This window comes from Triturus cristatus, chromosome 12, assembly GCF_964204655.1.
Source record: "Triturus cristatus chromosome 12, aTriCri1.1, whole genome shotgun sequence".
Taxonomy (NCBI): Eukaryota; Metazoa; Chordata; class Amphibia; order Caudata; family Salamandridae; genus Triturus; species Triturus cristatus.
Window position 1 is genome coordinate 695,390,443 of NC_140595.1, and position 18,435 is coordinate 695,408,877.

Here is an 18,435-nt window from a genome sequence, read left to right on the forward strand (position 1 = left end):
CAGATGGATAGACTTGTTTGCGTTTCTACATTTTGTCCAAATTCTAATCAATTGAAGAGAATTATCCATCAAAATTGGCACTTGGTAAAAAACTTAGATCAAATACTGACACATGCCCCTCTTTTTGCTTTTAAAAAAGACAAAAGCATTGCCAATCATGTGGTGCGTGCTGAGTTACCAAAGCCCCCCAAACCAACTATTAGAGATTATGTTGGTTGGGCACCAGTAAGTGGACATCACAAATGTGCTTCTTGCTCTTTCTGTGAACAGACAATTGAAGGATCACTATTCTCGCATGGAGGAATACATTGGAAACATGAGACGTTTACTAATTGTAAGTCTAAGGGCGTTGTTTGTGGAATTATAAGCCCTTGTCCTAAGCTCTATGTAGGAAAAACCAGTCAAGAAATTTGTCAGAGAATCACACAAAAACAAATCAAGAATCAAAAAGAATGTGGAAACAGCCCGCTAGTAAACCATTGGAAATTATAAGGACATGGGGAAAGAGACCTCAAATGGACAGTGATATCTAAAATTGAAGTGGATCCCAGGGGAGGCAACCTCGAGCTAAGACTTAATCAACGTGATGCTATGCTCATTGTCAATTTTAAAACTGCGGTGAATGGGCTGAACGAACTGTCTGAAATATATAAACTTTGAACACTTGTTCAATTTGTGTGTTTCATTCATACTGGCAGTTTTGCTGTATCACCTGGACAATGGCAAAAAATAGACTCATATGGTAGAGCCGCTCCAGTTCGGGCTTTGACCCACCTTAAATATAGACTGTTTTATACCACAATTCCCATATTTCCTATCTCCTCCTCCCACAATGCTTAGGGAGCGGAAGGGAAGCTCAAATATCTTCCGTAAGGGGAGTGTTATGCGACCTGCAGGTGATATTGAAAGATGGTAGCAGGATTCACATGGCTCCGACATTATCGGAAAGGTATGTTAAATGGGCAAATGACGCTACTCCGGCAATGCTTGTTTAAACACAGCGCGGTCATGAATTACCGCGCGCATAGCGATTTTACAAGCAAGGGAAGTTCAGACATCTTCCGGATGGGAAGCGCGATCTGCAGGTGACTTCTAACGAGGATATCAGGATTCACATGGCGCTGAAATACTATCTGAAAGATATGTTAAACGGGTAACTGACGTGATTCCGTCTATGCTTGTTTGAATAAAGCGCGGCCTTTTAGCAACGTAATTTATTTTTGCGATATCGTATTTCCGAGAGGGCAAATCTATTGACAGCTTTTGCCCTGTTTTGTTTCCTATCCCCACAGATTACATGATTCATTCATCACAATTTACCACAATTTTCAGATAAAGGTTTACTGGGAATTGAGTCAACTCCCTGTTGAAATTTAAAAGGTACGTTCGATGCCCGCATAGAGAATACGCTATGCCTGGCGGAAGTCGGTAACACCTAAAGTGTGTCTTTATTTTATTTTTTTAACAGTTATCACACCCGGTAGAAGTTGGATTTTCACCCCTATTGTCGCGCCGTTTAAAGGATTCCATAGAAATTACGGACAGCAATTCTGGAATGCGCATGACACCTACACGCATGGTAGGTACAGACTGACAATGATTAATGATAGAAATAGGTTTTCGTTTGAGACGTTTTTTGTAAATATTTGTTCTTTAACGTCATTTTTTTCGCAGACAGACTCGCCTATCAGGAGGCTTTGAGAACAGTGGACTCTGTTTTGTTAGATTAAGATAAGTTGTGAGAACACCGGGGTTCTCAATTTGACTCGTTAAAATAGTGCAGTTTGATAAAGTAAGAGATGTCTTTTCTCATTTTTTCCAGATACTTTGGTCCTGAAGAGAACCCTTGTAATGATTGGGTTTGAAACGTGTCGACCTAACGTTATGTGTGTCAAACAGATGTGTTAAATAATTTTGGCTTTTGTGCACTGTAATATTTTTCTCCACTGTGTAACTTCATGATTTAATTTGTTTCATTGTGCACTAAAAAGACTGTGGTTGAATTATTTTTTGTTGTTTGGCTGCGTGGCTCCATTCCTGGTTTGCCATTAAGAGCAAAGGGAGGTAGTTTACCCAGCTGGGGCTTGGTGTGGATGATTGAAGTGGAGTATGGGTTATAAATGAGTCTGAAAGGGTTGATTGTGATGTTCAAAATTATTGAAGTGTGGGTATGGTGTCATTTTAGTCATGTTTTGATGTATGTATATATCTTTGTCAACTTGTTTTGAAATAGATAAATTGGTTAATTTATTTAAAGAAAACTGAAAAAAGATTCTTTCAAAATAAAATTGAAATTAAATATGATTGTCGGGTTTCATAGATTTATTTCTATGACCTGTAAAATAACAATGTTTGAAGTATTCATCAGTATTGGCATTGTTATTTGGTTTGCAGCACATGATGTGTTACGGAAGCATGAAGCTCCTCCACAGAGGCTGATGGAGGACTGAAGCACAAGGCTTCTCCAAGATGGCTGATGTGGGGCTGAAGCACATAGCTCCCCTAGGGTGGCTGATGACGAACTGAAGCACAAAGTTCCTCCATAGTGGTTGATGCGGGACTAAAGCATAAGCTCCTCCATGGTAGCTGATGCGAGATTGAAGCACAAAGCTCCTCAATGGTGGCTGATGCAGGACTGGAGCTCAGAGCTCCTCCATGGTGTCTAATGCAGGATGGAAGCAGAAAGCACCCCCACCATGGCTGATGCAGTACTGAAGCACCAAGCTTCTCCACTGTGACTGATTCAGGACTGAAGCACAAAGCTCCTCCACTGTGACTGATTCAGGACTGAAGCACAAAGCTTCTCCACAGTGACTGATTCAGTACTGAAGCACCAAACTTCTCCAATGTGACTGATTCAGGACTGAAGCACAAAGCTCCTCCACAGTGACTGATTCAGGACTGAAGCACAAAGCTTCTCCAATGTGACTGATTCAGGGCTGAAGCACAAAGCTCCTCCATGGTGGCTGATTCAGGGATGAAACACAAAGCTCCTCCACAGTGGCTGATGTGTTACTGAAGCATAAAGCTCCTCCACGGTAGATGATGCGGGAATGAAGGAAAATGCTCCACCATGGTGGCTGCTTAGAGACTAAAGCAAAAAGCTCCTCCACAGTGGATGATGCAGGACTGAAGCGCAAAGCTCCTTGACAGTCGTTGATGGAGGGTTGAAACACAAAGCTCCTCCTCATTGGCTGATACGGGACTGATGCACAATGCTTCTCCAAAGTGTCTTATGCAGAACTGAAGCGCAAAGCTCCTCCATGGTGGATTTCGATTCTCAGGTGAGAAGACACACTGGCCAATAAAGACTATTACCTGTAGAGGACCAGAAGATCAAGGCTATAGCACTCAGCTCTGGTCCGGAGCCACCTGAGATAGACCCTGTGGCAAATGAGAGAAATGGGAGTACGTTATGGCAAGCTGGATGGGCTGGATGGCTGCATGGTCTCGTAGAGGCCTGGTAGATGAACATGGAGCAAGTCAACGATTGTGAAGTGAGCCGTCCTGGGGTTTCTTGCTAGTACACTGCAGGAGAAAACTTTCAAAAAATGGGTGAGAAATTCTTGATCCAAATCAACACCTGTATTTATATCTAAGTGCTTCTGAAGAAAATAAAACCAAGTTTTCCAGGTATAAAGGGTATTATTTTTCATTCATGTCATCTCCCATATCATGTGGCCCGTTTATCCCAAAGTGAAATAATGCTAAGGGACCTGATGTAAGACCTCCAGAAAACCATGCATGACAGTGAGCACAAAGCTACTTCCATGGAGAGAACCTTAAAGGTGAACAAGTAACTAAAAGGGGCTCATAGGTGTTGGCGTACTATGATGAACTCTGGCAGAACAGAACTTTTAGGAGTTCCAAATCTCTTCACCAGTGCAATGGGAAGCAAAAATACAGGACCTTGACATTGGGTTGAGGGCGGCCCAACACAGGATATTATTGGGGTGAAGATGTGAGAATGGCATTGCAGAAATACATATTGAGGTTCACGAGATGCTCAGAATTCCCATAAATGGTCTGAGAAGGACGACAGCTTGGACAGAACCACTTACTGCTGATCTAGGATCGGCTAAAGAGACGTGTTCACCACTGCAGCTAAATGAAGGACCTGATCTTAAGAAATAGCAACATGAATGTTTCTCCTTCTTTTGGACAAGACGTCCTGCTCTACAGAAAAAACATTTAATGAGAGATGATCACCCTTGGCATTGAGGTCCCACTTTAGACATCCGGCTAACGGCAAATTGTATTTGAGAGGACATGTGAACGTCCACCAGACCTGCAGCGGCTTACGCATCCCTGGCATGTAGATGAAGATGGAGCCCAGAAAAAACACGGAGAAACCCAGTAGATGTCCGTTTTGATGCTTTAAGTTACCTTGTTTCGTGGTCCTTGCAAACCTGACTCTGAAATCCCCCAGGTCCCCTTTTGTTCTGTGTGCCACCACCTTAACTGGAAGTGTTACTTTGAGGCTCGGGCCAGAAAGTATATCTGCGAAATTCAGTACATGGGCATGGGAGAGACTTGAAGAGGAGCAGATGACTTAATGTTCATAGTTTCAATGGATGTTTTCAATTTCTAAGGTGTTCACTGCCAACTCAATTTAACCAAGAAACAGATATTTGAGTAAAAGGAAGTGTGACACCACCAGGACTGCGATTTTATGAACAGATAGGACGACCGGGCTGACAAAGCAAACCAGACATACTAAAGGCAATAGAAAGATCATTACTTGTTCATTAGAAAGTAAAGACAAAACAATGTGAGGGTTATGCAGCTATCAATGAAAAGAAAGACACTGATATAACAGACACAATCCACAAACACAAACCTACTATTTCACACTAAAGGCATAAGATGAGAAGAAAGAAGGAAAGACGATTGAATGAAACTCCAAGCATCTTACACACAAAAATACAACTGAATGGAAATATAACCGTGTTGCACACATAAAAGCAGACATAGACCACTGCTCAACTCAATGTCAGAGACGCAACACAGGAAAGTGACACAATTCATCTAACCATCACCAGGACCACTCCACATGAAGATGTTCCTCAACTGGAATGGCTCCATGGACATCAAATCCACCCCCTGCAAAGCTTAAGAACATTCAAGAGACCCCAGGACAACCGCACCTTGCTGGTGTTCCCTAGAAGACCACCAGCTTCAAAAGACTCTGGGTCCCATCTTAAAAAGCCAAGGTTGTCCAACGCAGGGTTCCGGTTGGCTGGATCCACGCCACATTTTCAGGATAACCATATAAACAACATTTACACAGAATTAATGTGAACAGAACTCTTGCACATATTCAGTGGTATCTAAAAATCTGACATGACTCTGGCCTTCATGGATCTAAGTTGGACACCCCTAAATAAACCATGTCTCATCCCAGACCTCTAGCTGAAAAATGTTCCATGGTCTCTAACGTCAAATAATGCTTTTTTGTTGCGTCCTTCAGTTAGCCCTTGCGGCACAAAATCACAGTAACGCACACTTGAGGACCCATTGATTTAAATGAAAAAAAGAAAGTAATATATTACAGGAAAGGAAAAGTTGGGGAAATCTTGCGCGAGAAAAATTGGCACAGGTAAGATGCATTGTACAACTTGGAAATCTCCCGACAGTGGGTAGGAGGCGAGGGCGAGCTGATACGTCATGCTTCGGCCGCGTGGTGTTTTCCACGTTTTCCCGTTCCTCGGGGGTCTTGTTGAGTGAGTCGCTCTTGCTGCCAGGTATCCTTTCATTAACAACATATGGGAATGCTTTGGCAATAGGATGTGGGGCGGGTGGAATTCTTCTTGACGTGACGTCTTCCCGTCTCTCAGAGAGTATCAGTTAGGGCTCGCTCAGACCCTGGGTAGAGCTAACATTGGCGCATATGTTACTTGGCAGCATTTTATCACTTGGACGATTTACAGCCAAGCACAAACTGTGCCAAAGCGCATGACTACATTTAGTTCCATTTCTCAGTTTCTGGGATTTGTAATCACAAAATTGGGAATGGGAAGAAATTCCGCAAACCTGTCAGCGATGCCTTCAACTACCGCCCTGCTGATAATAATGTTTTCACTGATGATTTTATCTAGTTATTGGCCGACCGAGTCGCTACTACTCTGCCCTCATGATAGTTTATTTATTCATAGGTAACTTATGCGCAAAAATAGAAAAAACGGCCACTGGTTAAAGGAAAATATTTTAGGATGAATTCTATTATGTTTAGCAATCAAATATTCTTACCCACAATAAAGTCTCCAGCATAAACCCATTCTTTCTAGGCACGGCCTTGCACAAGAGTTAGACCCTCTACCAGCCAAATACTGCTCCCGTTACTTCTTTCCTGTTCTGGCTCAAAAACGAACATTTGTCCCAAAAAACATTAGGGTAACTTGAAACTATAAATGATTGTTCCTAAGGACCTCTGAGATTGATTCACTGAACTTGAACTATTTATCTAATATTACAACTGCAGCATCACCTGAATACTGGACACCACTGCCCCTCTGATCACTAAACGGGTACCCGTGCCAAATAAACCGGCAAAGGAAAAGGGAACAACAGGAAAATGGAAATGGAGGAAGTACACATCTATTGATACTCTCGCACAATTAAAAAACACTCCACACACCTACAAAAAATCTTGTTACAGCTCAAACGTATCATTCTAAAGATCAGATTACATGTTGTGTGAGCAACTTCCCCAAAAAGCTTTTCAGCACCCTAAAGGAACAATCCTCAACTTGGACTAACACCTTGGTGAATCCAGGTACAAGAAATTTGCAAAATACTTTTCAACTTTTCAACTAAAATCATTGAACATAGTAAATAGACTGACAAACCATCGCCTCATGAGACCTTTCAGCAAATCGGCACTCGTTTGCCATAGACATTTTTGCAAAATCTAAAAAAGTCATCACAAATCCAACCCATTGCAATGCTCGGATGATATATGTGTGATTGTTAATCAAGGAGGTAGCTGCTGTCCAGTCAACACAGAAAATGTGTGACCCTACTACTCAATGAACACATCTTTCACAGCAAACTTATGGACCCTTTTCCATCAGGAGTTAGATCAAGGCTTCTCAGAGTCATAGATGCCTCCGTCCAACTTTAAGGGTACTCGTGCCTCCTGCTGCTATTCGACATTTCCTCTACATTTGACACAATTGATTCAGATGTCCTTCTTATTTTCCCATCTTCTTTCTGAACATTCGGGTTACAAAATCACAGTTCTGAAAAGGTTAAAATTCTGCATCCCAAACACATTTCCACTGGTGAACATTAGCAAGACAACTTTAAAATGCATGGCTGATCCTCTGTGCCATGAGTCTTCAGATTGGCCCACATCCTGTTTGACTTTTAGTAGTACCTAAAACTGAACACCGAAAAACACAGTGTCTCCTTTGCCAATATCCAGAGGACACCCAGAGTTACTTGAAAGTGGAATGTGCAGACAGCCTCTTGACGAACTACATAAATATCTGAAATAAAGACAGATGGAACCCTGGATATGCTGCCTATTGCAGCCAGGAAGACCTTAGTCCATGCCCTGGTGACATCTCGCCTCGATTATGGTAATATCTTGTATCTGGGTGTAACAGGGAGATGTATGCGGAGACTCCAGTGTGTGCAGAACGCAACGGCTCGCCTGGTTCTGATGCGTCCTAGGAGAGCCCCTTCTAAGCCGGCTCTTGCCTCCCTCCACTGGTTACCGATTCGGGAACGAGTCTGGTTCAAGGCGTTGTGTGTCTGTCACCGCATTATTCATGGGACTGCGCCAGTCTATTTACTGGACTTTCTCACCCCTTATGTTCCAACTCGCCGCTTGAGGTCTGAAGGGAGAGGGCTGGTATGTGTTCCGGTTGTAAAGAGAGCCAGGATGGGTGGCAGCTCCTTTCGCCTTTTGGCGGCTCAACTCTGGAATAAACTTCCACTGAGTCTCCGCTTGGAGCCCTCAGAGAGCGTTTTTAGGAAAAATCTGAAGACTCATCTATTCCCCCCAGGTTAATGGTTCGGTAGCCTACTTTAGCGGCTCTCACCGTAGCGCGGGGACACACTGGCTGAGTGTAACCAGGCGCTTTATAAGTATCTATTAAATATGAAGCTAGACAGTAACCACAGAAAACAGAGCTCCTTGTTGCCTCACCCAAACACAACTATGAGCCTCAAACTGATTGGACAGAATAGCTGAACACAACGAGCTTCAGACAAAAATGTATCCCTTCCGCTAAGTATTTTAGGTGTAATTCTAGACTCAAAAATTAGCCTGGAATCTTGCAAAAAAAGGTTATTGCCAAAGGCAAAAGCCACCATATAAGTATCATTGAGAATATCAAAAATGTACTGCCATGAGACCACTTGAGGATCTGAGTCGAAGACATGGTCATTTCCATAACAACATGCTGTAACACCGGATGCGCTGTCCTTCCCAAAACACATCTTGCACCAAAGAAGTTCTCCACCCTGTCACCTGCCTCGTTTCTAGAACAAGGAAATTCGATCGCCTCCCTCCTGTCTTGTTATCATTGAACTGGTTGTAGCACATAAAAGACTATCTGGCACATGCATCAACCAAAAATCAAGTCACAAAAATACCGAATCGCTAAAATCACCCGTTAGCGAGTGGCAAAAAACGATTCCCAATGCATCAACCCAAATCGGGAAAAAATAAAGAATCGCTAAATAATATCCCGCAAAAATAACGAATCGCTAAAAGAAGCCCCGTCAAAATAAAGAATCGCAAAACACAAAAATCGCAAATACCGAAATCACTAACAGCGCCCGGCAAGTGCCAATCGCAAAAGACTAATCGCTGATGAATGCATCAAAAATCGCTAATACCGAAAATCCCAAAAATCGCTAATTAGCAGGAGCAGATTAAGGGGAAACAGAACCTGGAGGTAAAGTGTCATTTTAAATAAAAAAAAAAAAAAATACTACATGTGCCACAGATGCTACCAATCAGTAAGCCATTCAAATAGGGCCAGGAGACCCTGTTTCCTTGCACAAAATGGCAGCCCTCTATGTGCTTGCAAGGAGGATGCGAATCCATGCAGCAGGACAGCGCAGGAGAAGGGTCCAGGAGAGAGTCTTCAGAGTGCGCATCACATTACTAGAACAAAATGAGGATGAGGTTTACGACAAGTATCGTCTCAATCGTGCCATGATCATGCGCCTAATTGCAGACCTTGAACCACTACTGCAGCACCAGACACGTCGGACCAATGCAATACCTGCGCACGTCCAGGTCCTATGCAGCCTGCACCTACTGGCCTCTGGAAGTTTCCAGGGGGTCATCGCCGTAGCGGGAGGCGTATCACAAAGCGCACTTTCACGCTTCTTCCACAAATTCATTGATGCCATGCTGACAATGATACATACCCACATCAGCTTCCCCACAACCCCACAGCAGTTGGACCACACCAAACAGGCATTCTACCAGGTGGCCCAATTCCCCCATGTCATAGGATGCATCGACTGCACGCATGTCCCCATCTGTCCACCCTCAGCCAATGAGTATATTTTTCATAACCGCAAGTCCTACCACTCCATCAACGTGCAGGTCGTGTGCGATACCAAGCACATCATCACGGACCTAGTGGCACAATTTCCATGGAGCACACACGACTCCTACATATTCAGACACAGTGGCATCCACAGGCGCCTACTGAATGGAGAATTCGGAGAGGGACTCCTGCTTGGTACGTACACATACCTCTTCAAAACATAAGCATCACACATGTATATTCATCACTGTCGCTAAGCCTTTGCTTCCATCTTGTAGGTGACAGTGCATACGCCCTGCGTGAATATATCCTCACCCCCTACATCAATCCAGCAACACCACAGGAGCAACGCTACAACGCGGCCCTCATAAGCACCAGAAATGTGATTGAGAGGACCTTTGGGATTCTGAAGAGTCGCTTCAGAATCTTACATAAGACTGGTGGTGCCTTGCAATACAAAAATATCATGTGGGGAGTGGATCACTAAACCTGAAAGAACCAGGGTATACAATATCAGTACAAATTACCGTTAAGAAACACTCATTCACGTATAACAGGTGGATTTAAGTGGTATATTTCGATTCTCCGCTCTGTTGTTAACAACGTGACAGCATCATCATTGGGTTAATAATATGCTTCCTCCACCCGGAGGTTGTCCCACTGGTAATTTCAGTAGTGATCTTAAAAAGTAGGTGTTAGTGTATGGTGAAGTGACGTGAAGTGAGATATACTAAAAAACTCGTAAAACCAGTATGTACCTTTAATTAAACTGGGTTCGAGAAAGTTAAAAATGCTTCGTGTGCGCAAGATAGACTAGTTACGGTCTAGTGCACTTGTAAGATGTCCATAAAAAGGTCGACATGTTTCAGCCCTCCATAATGCCCCAAAGGGTCAAGTGGGCTTTCTTCAGGACCTAGCAAAGTGAAGGGGACCCTTTATCTTGGCGGGTCTCCAGTGAAAGAAATGGAAAGATTATTCCACCTGTTCGTTCAATTTGAACCTTGTATCCCGGGTTGTGGGCTACATCGGGTATTAGGGAGGCCGTTCCTGCTCTTTGCGGCAGGGGTTTGCGACCAGTGCTGGCTCTACCTCTTGTGACCCGGTGCGATACAAACCAGACACCTGCTGCAGGATTGTAGCAGTATGTGCCATGCTGCACAACATCGCAACCAGAAGGGGGATACCCAATAGAGGTGGACAGGAATGACGACTACCGGGATGACCAACCACCCGCACAACACCGACAGGCACATGTTCCCAACACAGCTGAGGACCAAAGGAGGCGGACATACATCACGCAACATCATTTCTGACCCAGGTAAGAATGAGCCATGACGAAATCATTTGTGGTGCTACTGTAAAATGCACAGGAGCACTGATGTATGTGTGGGCACACATGAATGCGATTTAGAGCTCCCCCACACAATGAGGAACTAAACATGCCCGTTGTAGTCACGGGTGTGCAATTGTACAATATGAAAGGCCCATGGTTACCCCACCATGGTCATGGATGGCGTATTGTAAGTCTAGTGGCGCTTGCCACGAATGCCCAGCCTCCTATCACCTCTCTCCTCCACCTCACCACGGCCTGTCCCTGTGGCTGTGGAGCTGCGCAAACTGCGCCTCCTGGTGCTGGTCTCCACCACGGATACGCTGCTGACACTTGAGGCAGCCTCACTGCCGTCCTCCCCTCCCAAGGTGCTGCCACTGAAAGTTCCGTTCTACAAGTGTTCCACTGCAGTGGTCACCTGGCCTAGGGCCTTAGCGACATCACCACAATAATGTCCGAGGTCCACCTGCAGTGACACCAAGCGTCGGGACAATACAGCAGTGCTGTTGCACAGCCTAGTGATGGCCTTGGTTGATGCAGTGGAACGGAGCATGTTCTGTCTGTGCCTCCGTCGCTCACTGTGATGCCCTGCTCTGATGGCACGTGTGAGTTCCTGGAGGTCCTCACTCAGTTTTCCATTCCCCTCTGCCACTACAGTGGTCATGTCCCGCACTGCCTCTGTCAGGGTACACATTTGCTTTGCAAGGCGTGACATGTGCATGCTAATGGTCCCCATGTGTCTCCCCTGCAGGCGCTGGACACGCAGCGTCTGTGCCTCGATGCCACCATATGGGGAGCTTGGCTGGTCGGCTACATCCACAGTACTGCGCAGGGACCTGCGCCGCAGCGTGACTCGGCCACGTGCTGGTGGTAGCGCTGGCGGTGTGACAACTGTTGTACTTTGGGGAGATGGTGTTGCAGGACTCGGGCATGCATCCATCACCTGCATGGGGGTGACTTGTGCCCTGCGTCTTCGCTGTTTGGTTGCAGTTGGTGCAGCAGGTGGTGGCGGTGGTGGGGGTGGTGGTGGGGGTGGTGGTGGTATGGTTGCTGGTGGAGGTGGGGATTGACCCTCCTGTGGAGTGTCGCCATCAGAATCAGCTGGGGTCTCCAAGATGATGAGGCGGCCGCTGTCATCTGAATCCCCAGCAGATGCCTCTGTGTGTGAAACAGTGCATGGTTAGTGGGATTATTACTACATCCGTTTGTAATTTGTCATACATGTCCTTCTATTAATTACAAGATTTGAGTCTATGTTTTGCTTTTACTGCTGTTGGGAATTATTTTGGCTTTTATGACTATACTTGCACACCGGGCTGACATGATTACAACTCCCATAATGCACTACTGATATGAGGGAAGATGTGTGGTGCACTTCTGCCTGCACACTGTGAACGAGCTTGGGGGATGGGAATGGGTATACGATATGCAGAGTATGGGCGCAGGCATGCAACTTACCTTGTTCAGTTGTGGCTGCGCCGGAGGTGTCCATCTGCGTGACTCCCACGACCGCCCGGGCTCGATGGTCCCCTCCACTAGCTCCTCCAGGGCAGTGTTTGCAGGCACTGTGGATGGTCCCCCTCCTTTGCCAGCTGCCTCCCTGACCCTTTCTGCGATCCTCTCCTTGGCCCTCTTTCTGAGGTCGTACCACCTCTTCTTTAGTTTGTCGATGCTGCGGGGCGTCACTCCCACGGCATTGACCCTCTCCCTGATGCGCAGCCATATGCGTCTTTTTTCTGCCTCTGGCACCTTGAGAGACAGCTTTCCGAACAGCCGATCATGTTTGCTGCTCACCCCCTCGATCAGGTGCTCCAGTTCCCGGTCTGAGAACTTGCGCTTCCTCTTCCTGGCTGTTTCAGCGCTGCCTGGTGCATCCTTCTCCATCCTGGTGAGGGTAGGGTGGAAGTCTTGTCAGTGTGGATGCAGTAGCCTCAGGCTGTCTCCTGTTCCTCCTCCTGTGAGCTCCTCAGGCGAGTGAATGAGGGTGGGGCAGCTGTACTTCCTGGTAGTGATGTCATAAGACCGTTCCCAAAGCGACTCGATTTTTGCGAAATCGCTATTACCGATTTCGCTAATACCGATTTCGGTATTACCGAAATGGCTGACACCGATTTCGGTAATAGCGAAGTCGCTTTTTGCTAATCGGTGTTTGCTCTACTCGCAAATGTGGATTCGGTAAATATTAGCGATTTTTAAGGAATCGCTCATTTTTACTGAATCTGTTGATGCATTCTGAAAAGCGATTCCTTAATACCGATTCCTTATTTCTCGCTATTAAGGAATCGCTTTTCACAATGTTGATGCATGTGCACCTATCTGTGTAGCCTACAACGCTCTACGTATGGCTCCCCCAAACTACCTGGCAAGAAAACTATCTAAGGGAGAGGATCAGAGACATAAGAGGGAAGGTCTCTTTCTGCATTGACTCTCCAAAATTAAAAATAAAAGCAGTACCATAAAGAGTTCTTCGCTGGCAATGTCCCTACGATCTAGAACAACTTCCCAAATAAGAGGCACATGGCCTCCATCACATTTGAAAAACAGTTTGAAAACCGCCTGCTGATCACTTGTTTGACTCCCTGCTCATCTGTTAGTGTAACTAGAATTATGTAACTCTGTCATGTTCTACATATTTTTCCCTGTTGTCTATCTAACTTATAGAGAGCTGGCACCATTGTACAGGATCAGGATCTCACTAGACAAAATCTAATAAATCAAATAAACAGATCTATCCGCATGTAACGAAGGAAGACAGCCGCGATTGGATGCAGAAACAAACAGGGACGATGCATCACACTGGTGCTGCACCACAGTCCTAAACCACCCACATGCAAGGCACTACCAGAGACCAAAGGTTTGGACCGTCCTAGACAACAGTAAGGAACTCCCATGCACCAGCAACTCTATAACCACCTAGGAACCTGGACCATAGAGCCTCCAGGGTTGGGGCAGACATTCTGGGACGCTCCAGTACTGACACACCTGGAGCGGGCTAGAAGTGGGCTCAGCACACAACACAGACAGAGCTTGCAGGCCCTTGGGATTCAGAGACCTTCCGGCACCTACCTGAGCACAGGGAGGTTGGATAATGAGTCCAAGTTCAGGGGTGTAACGAAGGCCTCCACAGCTCCAGCTGTGCAGGGGCATCCCTTCAGCCCCCCCCCCCCCAGCCTTTCACAGGGCCTACATTCAGCCAAAGGTCAATTAATATCTGTACAATATAAGACTCTTAAAGGCTTCTCTCTACATTCTTCGGGGGGAGGGGTGGTCACCATGTTTTGTATTACGCCACCACCATGTTACTCTATGAAAGGGTGCGACATGCTATACGGATACATCTGGGCTAGGGACAGTGGCATAACACAAAATGATGGGGCCTACCTGCTGAATGTGATGATACCCCTTTAATCTTCCATATCTCACAGATATTCATTGGCCTTGGGCTGAATGGGGGCCCTCCGAAGGGTTGAGTGACCCCTGAAGGTTTTTGGGTCCCCCCCTGCATTAAAGGGGCTGCAGGGGCCTGTGTTACTCCCCTAGCTAGGGACTTCTGCCATCCATGAGACACCAGCAGGAATCCTCGAGCCATGACGTCATGCCATCTGCCAGCCAGGCTCTATCTTATAAATTCGAATGCAGCGACATTTATTCATATTAATAATGCTTACAATAATTACAGGTGCGGGCTTGCACTCTGCGAGGGTCCCTCTGGTGCATTCTACTATCAGTCAAGCCTCGGGAGGGCTTTGGGAATGTGTCGGTACATTTATAGCTTTTTTGGGTTTCCTCGTGATTCCCTTTGAAAGAATTGCAGCTATTTCGAGCAGGGAACAGTGGAAAGTTACATTCTATACAGACTTCGTCATGAGTCGGCCTACTTTACTTCCAGCCACTCACAGCCCGTCTCCAGTCCCCCTGTCTGTCCTCCATGGCTCCCGCTCTGAGTCAGGGATGGGAGCTCAGGGCAATGGGGAAAGCAAAAGTGTTTGAGCAGATGTGTGCCTCCGCCGCGGAGGTCGTATATGGGCCCCCCCCAAATAGCTAAGGCATGAGAGGAACCTCGTTAGCCAGAGCCCAGCTGGGAGGAATCATGGCCTAGTCACAGCAGTGTGCCATGGAATTCTCCCCAGATAGGCCGCAGAGGACTGTGGGACTCCATGTCAGGCCTGGCATGTCTTCACTTGCGACGAGTTAGGAAGGCCTCTGAAATGCTGCCAGGCGCCATGCATAGCTCCTGCGAGCTGAGGAACCGGAAGTCATTAGGAAAATGTTGAGGTTAGTTCAGAAATGCCCCCTACCAGGCTGCGATTCCTTGTGCCAATTTCTTACTGCGTGCCTACGAAGTGACAGAGACAGTTCTTTGTCACTGCCCTGAGGAGAAAGGTTGAAAGTTTTGACAAATCTGAAATGTATGTGTGGGATTTTAAAATACCCTTTGATATGCCTGACAGTTTCTAAGTGGAGATGGAAAGGGGGGCTATGACCTGTTTCCAGGGCACGACGACCACAAACTCCGGGACGCTTCGAACTGGCATACCAAGAGCCTGGATCATGTGCCGCATATGTGCCAATACTTACGAATGCCAAGAGGAAGATGTAAAGAAAATAATTGTGAGAAGTGAATGTACGCACTTGCATTGGAATAGAATACATTTTAGGTGTGAGAAATCTAAAATGGTTTCCATATTAGGTGTTAAAAACAAGAACCCTACTTGAATTTTCTTCATTCATTCGTTTATTTTTTTGGCTAAAATAGTATTCGCTTCAACATATAATTTCAAGCCACAAGATGGTGAACCAGCTCGTGAAAGTGCAAACTGATTAGTCCTTGCTCAAGCACATTCACCGTCTTGTGGCTTGGAATTATGTGGAGAAATCAATTTTATTTTGACCATTATATGAAAGGAAGATTTTGAGCGCACAAAATTCAATTTGGGTTTAATTGTTCAGCAAAATCTCTGTATCATAAAGCAGTGAATTTGTGGGACTACCTGTATTTTTTTAAACAGCTAGCATGAAAGTTCATGACTTTGCACTTCGGAACAGAAAGTGTAAGTAGATAGAACGCTAAATAAGATGGAGGTATAGTAGTGAATTTTAAATGTGTTATTCAGTTTGAGATTGTGCACATCTGGAACTATTTTCAAACATCTGTGAAAGCTAAAATAATACCATTAGGCATAGATGACGTCATCATCCCCAGTGGGAACCCACGTGTCGTACATTAGCCATTGAACTTGTTGTCCAGCTGCTCCAGTGGCGCACTGCCCCCCGCTGCGATGCTTTGTTTGTACGCGTTCCAACGGTGTCAAAAGATTGAAATTACAGCTGCTCAGAAAAGGTCTCTTGACTTCTGGAACACTTGGGTGCCTGTGAGTTTCCAGAATGTAGTTCAATTTAGGTGCACCATTTGCCTGCTTTCTGAGTGTAAACCCACTTTTGCAGTGCATAAAACATAGATTTGCAATTATAAACTGTTTACTGCGACATACTTTTATATCAATGTGGTGTTTTGTGGTAGTGAATCTGCTACTACGAAAAAGGAGTGAGCAGGCCTGAGCAGCAATGCTATTGACAATTTGTGGCTTGGCTAGTGAGAAACATTTCCATACTCAAGCTCCACTTTAAATATAGTTGCAGATATACTCTTATAGGTATACGTATATCCCTGTCCACACGATGGAGGGGAAGGAATACCCTCAAAATAGGAGGAGGTATATGAGCAAAGAGATTTTTCCATAAAGAAAAAATATTCCCTTCATAGAAAAACAAATGAAAAATGAAACACTCTCGATAAGCATTCATAAAGCGATATAAGTGATGGTTTCCCAAGAGTTCTCTTGGAGTTCTTTGAATCTTCCTAAAATTCACCAGGCTATTCTCAAACATAGATATACACCCATAGGGTGTAGGTGTACATCTTTGTTTTATGAACTGGGACCGCTGTTTCTAATATTTCCTTTTCTTTTATAAATCACTGTCAGACGTGTTACTTCCGTTGAAACACACAGAGACTTCGCCAAAACAATGCCTGCACTCCTGCCGCCATGGAACGACCTGACCATGAGGCGGGGTTTAAGCCTTCCAGGCCCAGATTCTCCACAGAATCATGGAATGCAGCGCAGCAGCCGAAAGAGCTTTGCTGCACTGCGCTGCATGACAGAGAGGAAGCAAGACGACCTCATAGTTACTGAGATATGGCTCTCTCATCCCCTGTCCCTAGCGCAGAATTTAGCTGCAGTGCGCCAGCCACACACTTTAGCGCCATGGTGCCAGGGTGCGTGCCTGAGTCTAGCATAGGTTTTATACAGAAAGGGTACCATTCCTGTAGAAAATACTAAGCTTAGACACACTTTAAAGCGTTTCCTACTTTGTTTGTATGTTGTACAGTACCGTGCACATGCATAGTCGGAAAAGCAAGAAGAAATTGGAACATTCACCTTTGAACGCCTGCTTTTCATTAGCATTACATTTTGGAGCTAAATCCTGTCTACTAAAGTTAGTAGATAGGGTTTAGCATCACAAAGCATAGGTGGTTGCATGGGAATGCCCATGTCCCACCCATTTCACGCCCCCTTGACGCAAAGTAATGCAACGCAGTGTTTTGCACTGCTTTGTGTTACTTTTCCATTCAAACCAATGCAAACACCAATTTGCGTTGCTTTGTTAATCCCCAAAATGGTTTAGCATCGGTTTAGCGTTAAAACGTAACACTAACCTGACCTTAAACCTTTGTGAATCTTGGCCAGATTCCACTTGAAATTGGTCATGACCAACATTCGATTTCACCTGATAGTCCTACTGAGTTGACAGCCTCTAATGAGAGACAAACATTTGACTGAGATTGCGGTCTGAGCCTCCAACACAAAGCTGTGCCCCTGCTCCATGTGTCATCAGACCACCAGGGTACATCACACAGCTGTGGAGGATGGCATTCACTGTTACCACATGGCGATGGTATGACCTGGGCAGTTTTACCTCCTGAGTCTTAATGCCCAAGTTGGGATAGTGATTAATGTGCAGTTTCAGGTTCATTGACCAGTAAAAGAGTCTGTGATTCCACTTTTCTGATCTGTTTGCCAGGTACCAATGAATGCAGAGAACAACATTCTGGCTAGAGTTGAAATGCCTGGCACCAAATACAATTTTCACCTAAATCTGGACCTGAAAGTGCCTGATTTCAGATTATCTCAGCGCTAAGAATGTGCCCCCAGCCACACCCCCCCCCCCCTCCCGCCTGTGCTATGCCGCCTCTCACTAATCTTAGAAAGTTTAAGACATGACTGATTCCGCCCCAGCCCAGCTTGTCTTTCAAAGGCAGCAGCATGTCCAGCAAACTCCTCATCCCCATCTGTGTAGGACCAATTATGGTGGAAACCTCGCCGCCCATCTAGAGGAAATTGGAAGCTTAACTTGGGGTTGGTGAATAATTTACAGAGATATTCCCAGAAGAGGAAGGTGAAAATTATCCGCTTCTCCTCGCACAAAAATTCCCACCGGCGCCTATAAATAATCTGCCGTGTTTTAGCGGCTCGAGCTCGGCCTAAAAATACCGCCGCAGCCATAGGCTGCTCGGATCACGAGATGTCC

General features: G+C 45.5%; 1 long non-coding RNA gene across 1 annotated transcript; it reads left to right on the forward strand.

The window, feature by feature from the left end:
- The first annotated feature begins 830 nt into the window (after positions 1–830).
- Positions 831–5,403, forward strand: LOC146780118 (uncharacterized). The gene is made up of 4 exons (XR_014972398.1): positions 831–949; positions 1,293–1,380; positions 1,469–1,579; positions 2,395–5,403. It is a non-coding gene; the product is annotated as an uncharacterized LOC146780118 (long non-coding RNA).
- Positions 5,404–18,435: the final 13,032 nt, after the last annotated feature.